Source organism: Columba livia, chromosome 7 (assembly GCF_036013475.1).
Source record: "Columba livia isolate bColLiv1 breed racing homer chromosome 7, bColLiv1.pat.W.v2, whole genome shotgun sequence".
NCBI lineage: Eukaryota > Metazoa > Chordata > Aves > Columbiformes > Columbidae > Columba > Columba livia.
Window position 1 is genome coordinate 633,876 of NC_088608.1, and position 8,367 is coordinate 642,242.

General features: G+C 51.3%; 2 long non-coding RNA genes across 2 annotated transcripts; one reads left to right on the forward strand and one right to left on the reverse strand.

The window, feature by feature from the left end:
* Positions 1–782: 782 nt before the first annotated feature.
* On the reverse strand, positions 783–7,337 carry LOC110364436 (uncharacterized). The gene is made up of 2 exons (XR_010473931.1): positions 6,961–7,337; positions 783–1,304 (listed from the first exon to the last, which is right to left on the reverse strand). It is a non-coding gene; the product is annotated as an uncharacterized LOC110364436 (long non-coding RNA).
* Positions 2,434–7,680, forward strand: LOC135579993 (uncharacterized). The gene is made up of 2 exons (XR_010473930.1): positions 2,434–5,119; positions 6,866–7,680. It is a non-coding gene; the product is annotated as an uncharacterized LOC135579993 (long non-coding RNA).
* The last annotated feature ends 687 nt before the right edge of the window (positions 7,681–8,367 follow it).

Below are 8,367 nucleotides of genomic sequence, written 5' to 3' on the forward strand. Positions count from 1 at the left end.
TGTTTTTTCCAGCCAGAAGTGTCCCAGAATATGAGGTAACATTATAACAAGTCACTCTGGGTCTCTGTATGATATGTTATTAATGTAAAAATATATTGTGCAAAAAGATGTCAGGAAGGAATGATTTCTTGCTAGAACCTGGCTGGCTTGATAAATTGTATTTCTTTTCTGGAGCATGAGAGACCATGCAGAGTGGAAGACAACACAGTGGCCCACAAAGGGTGAGATTAGACACGTGGTTAATCCTACTATGCAGAATAGAAAGGCCCTTTTGGCTGAAAATTGTGCAAACGTGTAGTGCAAAACCCCATGGAGCTCTTCCTCTTGCCACAAGGCAGGATCTGCTGTATCTTAATTACTTGATTACTTAATTACATTTCCATCATAGACCACCACAGTGTACGCTTCATGGGCAACCAACATGGATACTGCTGAGTTTCTACTCAACTGTGAATGTACACGAAGTTTATACATCTTACATGAGTTTTCACTGAGTGCCGTGCTTGCCTCCTGAGCCCAGGAGAGCCGAGCTTCCTGCAGCCTGCCGTGGTGCTGGGGCAAAATCTGGCAAATGGTCCCCGATGAAAGCAAAAGATACAGACGGGAAATGCTGCTGGGAACACAAGCGAGGGGGAGAAGGGCCTCGTGCAGAGAACCTGGCATGGGCTGGTGCAGGCGAGCGGTGTCGGGTGCTCTGTGCATCACAGGCATCAAGGTGTCCATCACATCCAGGTGTACATCACATCAAGGTGTCCATCACATCAAGGTGTCCATTGTGTCCAGGTGTCCATCACATCAAGGTGTCCATCACATTGAGGTGTCCATCACATTGAGGTGTCCGTAATGTCCAGGTGTCCATCGTGTCCAGGTGTTCATCACATCAAGGTGTCCATCACATCGAGGTGTCCATCGCATCAAAGTGTCCATCACATTGAGGTGTCCTTCACATCAAGGTGTCCAGCACATCAAGGTGTCTGGCACATCAAGGTGGTTCACATGCTGCTGCTGTGTCTGTGTGTCCTTTCTGATGTCCTGCTGGCTTTTCAATCTGCTGATTAACTGATGGGATTTGGCAGAGGTGGATGTCAAACTCTTGCCTTGCAGTAATGGGCAGAGTCTGTTATTTGTGTTGGCAAACATTTGTGCTGAAGAAACAAATATCTGCTGTCTGCATCGTGGAGAACTTAGGAAACACTGGATGTGGAATCCCCTGGTAGCTGATCTGTACTGCTGAGGTATTTGGTGATTTTCTTGGAGTCTCCACACACAGCAATTACACAGTCAGACGAGAATGGAAACCTTGGCTTTAAAATAAAAGTTTATGGTCACGTTCCGCAGGAAAACCCCAGAGCTGGAGATGTAGCAAACGTGTAAATATCAGGCAATTGGATGCTTAAAAATCAGAAGAATAAGAAACTAAAATTTATGGTTCTATTTTGAAAGGTTTCCAGATTTTTAGGCTGACCCCATTATTCAGGGAGCAGGTGATTTTGGGTGTGCGACGGTGGCAAAGCTCTACTTTTAGCTGGCTATTTGCACAAAGTACGATTGAGAGCAGCTTTCCCCCAAACGGGGCTGGTTACGTAATAAAAGATTAGAATAGCCAGTTCTGTTTATTTTTTGTTATAAATAGTGCCCCAGATTTGAGCAGCTCCCGAGATGACACATGCTGCTTTGTGCGCTGCGATGCGGGAGGGGTGGAGGATGCTGGCGGTACCCGGTGTGGAAGGGGTGGGAGGATGCTGGCGGTACCTGGTGCGGGAGGGGTGGGAGGATGCTGGCGGTACCCGGTGCGGGAGGGGTGGGAGGATGCTGGCGGTACCCGGTGTGGGAGGGGTGGAGGATGCTGGCGGTACCTGGTGCGGGAGGGGTGGGAGGATGCTGGCAGTACCCGGTGCGGGAGGGGTGGGAGGATGCTGGCGGTACCCGGTGCAGGAGGGGTGGAGGATGCTGGCGGTACCTGGTGCGGGAGGGGTGGGAGGATGCTGGCGGTACCCGGTGTGGGAGGGGTGGGAGGATGCTGGCAGTACCCGGTGCGGGAGGGGTGGGAGGATGCTGGCGGTACCCGGTGCAGGAGGGGTGGAGGATGCTGGCGGTACCTGGTGCGGGAGGGGTGGGAGGATGCTGGCGGTACCCAGTGTGGGAGGGGTGGGAGGATGCTGGCGGTACCCGGTGCAGGAGGGGTGGGAGGATGCTGGCGGTACCCGGTGCGGGAGGGGTGGAGGATGCTGGCGGTACCTGGTGCGGGAGGGGTGGGAGGATGCTGGCGGTACCCGGTGCAGGAGGGGTGGAGGATGCTGGCGGTACCTGGTGCGGGAGGGGTGGAGGATGCTGGCGGTACCCGGTGCAGGAGGGGTGGGAGGATGCTGGCGGTACCTGGTGCGGGAGGGGTGGGAGGATGCTGGCGGTACCCAGTGTGGGAGGGGTGGGAGGATGCTGGTGGTACCCAGTGTGGGAGGGGTGGGAGGATGCTGGCGGTACCCGGTGCAGGAGGGGTGGGAGGATGCTGGCGGTACCCGGTGCGGGAGGGGTGGAGGATGCTGGCGGTACCCACAGGGGGAGCGGGGCTGGGAATGGAAACAGCACAGGGCCGGGTGATTTGCATAGAGGTCATGTTTTGCTAATATGTGTCTTGTAGAAGCAGACAGCATGTAAAAGAGGATGGTTAAAACCTGACCCAGCAATGTTTTTAAATTTCAAATTATGCATAAAGTATGCATTAAATTAATTAGGGAATTCATTAAGAAGAGAAGAGTAAAGAAACTAGTTAGCAGTGTGCAACATTTAGTAATGTAAGCCATCTTCTATAATTGTTATATATAATTTGTCTCATAACATTATCCTTTGATAAATTATTGCAGCATAATATGATATATGTAGCTTATTAACAGTTTCATTAATTACTATTAGAGGAAAGACACTCTGAAATCTGGTACACATAAGAACAAATGTTGAAGCAGATGGTTGAAATTAGTGAAACGCAATTGGTTGCTGAACCTTTTTACCTAATTACATTATTACGTCAAAATAGTTAAACTAAACTGTCAAGTTGTCGGCAAAGCGCTGGGATGTTTGGGGGCCCCGGGCCCCACCTCCCCGCGGGCGCAGGGACCCTCTGGTGCTGCGCGGGCCCCAGTGCCCGGCACGGGGGGATAAACCAAACCTGGTGCCGGGGCTGCCGGGGCTCGAAGGGACGCCTGGAGCCCTGAGCTCAGACAGAGCCTGCACTGCTGTCTGCTGGGAGCCATGGCGTGTCGCTGGAATCTGTATAAAGAGGTTGTATGTGTTGCTGTGAGAGCGCGGGGGAGTGAGGAGCCCCGTGGCATCGGTGCACCCAACAGACTTTGTTCTGTAGGTCCCAGACACCAGATGCGCTCGCACTGCACATTTCTGCTGGTGCAAACAGATTTACAGCAGCCTTTTGTTCAAGCTTTCCTTTCATACATGACTAAATCAAAAGAAATATGAAGCATATATGGTTCCTGTGTCCGCGCAGTCCAGCTGCCTTTCCCAGGGTAACGCCCTGAGGAGGTTGCACTGAGAATGGAAACCTTGGCTTTGAAAGAAAAGCCTGGTCCAGGGGCTTCTGCCGGGTAAGGCCCAGCCTTCCCTCGTCCTGACCGGCAGAGCTGCCCAGAAGGGAAAGTCACCTTCTGCAGAGGGTTCTGAGACTTCAGCAGCTTTGAGCTCAAATTATTATCAGAAGCATCCAAATTTGCAAGAAAATTCCGGAATAATACAGCCACTTAGAATAGCTTCAAAACAGGGTATCTCATACAACAGGATATAAAATAAATTACTTCCAGAACTATTACAGGAGGAAATTTAGAAGAGAAACAACATTGCAATGAGAAGGACACCAGCATGTGAATTCTGATAGGACTTGTTTTCCTTTTTTCTCTATGGAATAGGGGGACGCCCAGCCCTGCCTGGGGGGTGGCTGTGGAGTGGGGAGCCCAGCCCTGCCTGGGGGGTGGCTGCAGAGTGGGGAGCCCAGCCCTGCCTGGGGGGTCTGTGGAGCGGGTCCCCCTGCCCTGCCGGCGGGGCAGACCCCAGCCGTGTGCTGCCGTGTGCCATGGATGGTGGTCCTGCCACAAATGCATTAGCAGGAGAGCTCAGCCTTTCATTCTCAGCCTGATTAATGCATGTGCGGACCCAGATTTTTGTAAATATGTACTTCTGTATGTGCTCAGCTCACAGGGCTCGAAGCCAGTTCAAAATAATTATATAATATTTGATGTACTTGACAACTCACCTCAGCTATACGTTATTTTCTCTGTCTCCTGCCTGAAAGGCTAAAGCCTTTAATAAATACATGGCAAGTGCTGGTTGTGCAGAACGAGTGCAGGTGTGCAGCCATGTTCACCTGTGTTTGCCGTCACTGTGGACATTAGCACCAAAGGCAACTTCCCTCTAATATTTGCATGAGCGGGACTGGGCACACACGTGTTAGTGAACAGCAAACAGGAGGGTACCGGGACGTGGCTGACCTGTATTGGCAGCAAGAATTGAAACAAATCTCTCTGTTTTGGGGGTGGCTGCAGGGACACCCGACATGTCCGGGCACTCGTGATGTGATGGGCAGAGCCTCGTGGGGGTCTCCTGCTCCAGTGAGTGGGGACCTGGACCTTGGTGTGCAGAGACCCTGCTCCTGCCCTTCGGCTTCTCCCTGACATCCCAGCGACGCTGGATGAAACTTGCCAAAGCTGTGGGAAACACTGGAAATAAAGTCTGGGGGCAGGCGGAGGGAAGGGCTGGTTGTTCCCCGAGTACACGCAGCCCGTTGCTGGGAGTCTGGTAACATCGGCTTGTAGCGCTGCTTATCTTTATCAATGTAAAATCCAAGATAAGAGCCTCCCTCCTGAGTCTCAGCTCACTCCTTCAGCTCTCTTTGAGGGACAATGTTTTCCTGTTTGGGGACTAAAGCTGCTGGGTAAATATTTTAAAATGAATCACTTCTTGTCCTAGTTTCTGTACACAGGTTTTTAAGGCTGCGTGTTTGGTCCCAGCTCCCATGTCACAGCACGGCACGAACAGCTCCCCGTTTGGGCGGCAAGCAGGTGGCTGCACAAAGCTGGTTTCCCCTGCTTTCTGCACAGCAGCGCTTTTCTAGTGCAAAGTGAATATTTAGGAATTTGTATTTTTTTTTCCATAAATATTTCTGAGAAATGCTCTTGAAATGTCTTTATTTATCTATCTATTTATTTATTTGGTTTTGGGTCACTGCAGGGTGGGCAGGGCAGGAAGAGCAGGTAAGGTGGGCAGGGCGGGCAGAGCAGGATGCCTCTGCACAGGTGCAGAGAATGCTGCCCTGTCTGAACGTGACCCCAGCTCCTCTGACATTGACTTAACTCTTCCCTTTATCTGTTCCATCTCTCCTGGAAGACACGAGGCAGTGTGTGCTCTGTATCTGCAATTGCTCATGTGATACGTTAATATTTTAAAAGACTTAAATTGGTAAAGCAACTGATAGCAGCAAGTGTATATTCCTTATACAATATTTTAATATGAGTGATCATGGAAATGGATTAATCTAAAAAAATCTCCTATGAAATTCAGGGTAACCAGGCGGGCATTGTGCTTGACAGTCCCATCCCAAGAATGAGTGACGATGTTTTGTTAGTTTGATAACCATGAAATGATATGTCATGTAAAGCTAGTCAGCAGGATCGCCATAAGGCAGTCTGTCATTGTCTCGCTGAGCGATTCACATGCATGATGCATAAGGAAGTAAAAATAATCAGTAATCTATAGCGAGGCGGGAAGATAATCAGTAACACGTAACATACTTTCCTTAGACTCGCCAATCGAAATGATTTCCTAAGGAATTTCACAAGCCCACAGGTTATTTGGAAATGAATTCCTGGTCTTGTTCCTTGGGACGTCCAAACTCAGGTCCCACATGTCCCCATCACCCACTGGTGCCTATAGGAGGGAACAGGCACATCAGGCCTGTGCCGCTGGCCCTGCTGCCTGGGAAGGGAGAGGAAATAACTGGGATTTCATATTTTAAAGTTGTTCTTCATCATAGCAGTGATAATAAAATGGGAAACTGATCCCTCCCGCCAAGGTCGGTCAGGGCTGTGGATACAAGGATGTTTTTGGGTGGTACGTGGAGGCAGTGGCGTGCCAGAGCAGGCTGGGGAGAAAAAAACAACTGCAGGTTTGGAGAAACTGAAGCAAAACCACTGCCACAAGTTTTCCATCCCAGCCAGCGCAGGCAGCCGTGCGGGGCCGCAATGCGGGCACCCCTGGGGGACGCAGCCCCGAGCAGCGCTCGGCCGGGAAACGCCGCTTCTCCTGCAGGAACGGGGTCACTGACCGGGCTTTCCTGGCGGGGGCTGGGGGGATGCCGGGGGACCGCGCGCAGCCCCGGCGCAGCGCACCCGCTTTTGGACAGGGAGCGCTCGGCGCGGCCCTTCCGTTCGCCGCAGGGTGGAGCCTTCGCCCGCCGGATGGGCCGAGCCGGGCCTGAGGCCCCGAGGGTTCCCGCGGTACCTGGCGGGGGTGCCGGGTGCGAGCGGGATGTCCCGTGTCCCTCCGGGACTCCGGTGTTATCGCCTCCCGCGGGGCGGGACCCGCCGGCCGGGGCTGCTGCGCGGCGCGGAGCTGGACGGGCTCTGTTCCGGGCACCGTCCTGCCTGCTGCCTGCCTGCTGCCTGCCTGCCTGCTGCCTAACTAGTGATTTTTTCCCCCTCCCCTAGCCCTGAGATGAGTTACATATGCCTTGCTGGTCCCCCACTAAGAGACAAAGTAACTCAGCTGTTTCCAAAGTTCAACGAGTTTGACTTTGCAAGCTAAAAGAACTAATCTTCTGGCTTTTTAATTATGCGTTTTTAAGAAGAGCATCATTCCCCCTCTGCAGCTCAGCCGTTCTGAAGCCAGGAGCCGCAATAGCTGATTTCTGTGCACAACGTTCACCAGCTAACACCACCAGCTCTTAATGCCCCGCGTCCTTACCCCGCGTTGCGTTCCCAAATTGCACATCCTGCCGATGTGGAAATGACGTTCAGTCTCCTGTCCGGGCTGCTGAGGAGTTCTGCTCTGCGTTCAAGTCTTCCCGATGGCCGCGTCCAAGGAGCGATCCCCGTCCCACAGCGGCTGCCGGTGCGGAGGAAGCTGCTGACCCTGAGGACAGATTTGTTACATGCCCGCAGCTCAAAGGCTGCTGCCGCCCTCCCACACCTCTGCCTTCTCCCCAGGCTTCCAGAAATTCACACCCTGTGTCAGGAGCTGGGCAGAGAAGCCGGCTTGGGTGGAATCAGGGGTTTCAGCCGGCTGGAACTGGGGCTTTTTCAGAATACATGTGTGTTTTAGCTCCGTTTTTAAAGGAAAACGAGAGTCAGGCTAGGAACACATGGCTTAACGATGTATGTGGAGATGGTCATTTGCTCTGTTTTGCACCTCAATAAATTTGAAGGCACAGCTGAAATTAATTTAACATGTCAAATCTTCGTTTGAAATGTAATCTACTGTCATGTGGATGCTATCAAATCTGTTAATAATTAGAAGCTGGCACCTCCGCTTAAGTGCAGCTGCTAATTCAATGTCGTTGTGTTCAGCTTATTTCACAGCAGAGCTGGAAAAAAGGGCACTGAGTTGTTGACAGCAGATCTTTTGTATCCATTTAAACAGATTTGTTTATCTCTTCCTTAATTAAAGTGAATGTGATTTAGGCACCTTTTATGCCTCTGGAAATGTTTTCCTTTAAACATAGTGTTAGCTCCCTAATAGAGACTGCCTATGTGGTAATTGATTTAGTAGAACTGAAATGGAACTGAAGCATTTAAGAGCACTTCTCTCCTTTTTCCAGGAGACCCAAGAAGAGGCGCCAGCAGCCAGCAGTTCAGCACCAGCCAGCAGTTCAGCACCAAACAGCACAAACCTGGGGGATTCGTGGGCTACTTCCACCATGCAGATGGGGGGACTGGAAAATTAAGGCACTATTATTCCATAGAAGTCCATCAAAATCATAAAGAGCATAATTCACAATAAATTCCATCCTGTTGTGAACCCAGAACACAGCAATTAAACGATCTCTCAGTTTTTTAAAGAAGTCTGTAACGGTTGGGTACTTTAAATAATACCGTATGTAGTGTAAAATGACTATCTTAAAAACACAGCTGTGCTGCCATGGGTTTTCTCTCCGGAAGGGTTTTGGGTTGGCCAGGATGGCTGGAGGCACCTCCCGGAGGTTCGCAGACCCACCGCCACGCTGCAGCGGCCTCAGAGGGGCGGGTGGGGAGAAAAATGTGAAGCTGTAAGTACAAAGCACGAAAAAACCACAAGTGCTTAATTTCTCCCTGAGCATCAGAAGGCGCGTGGGAGGGGAGTGGGAGTGTGTGGACTGAGTCAGCGAACATAATT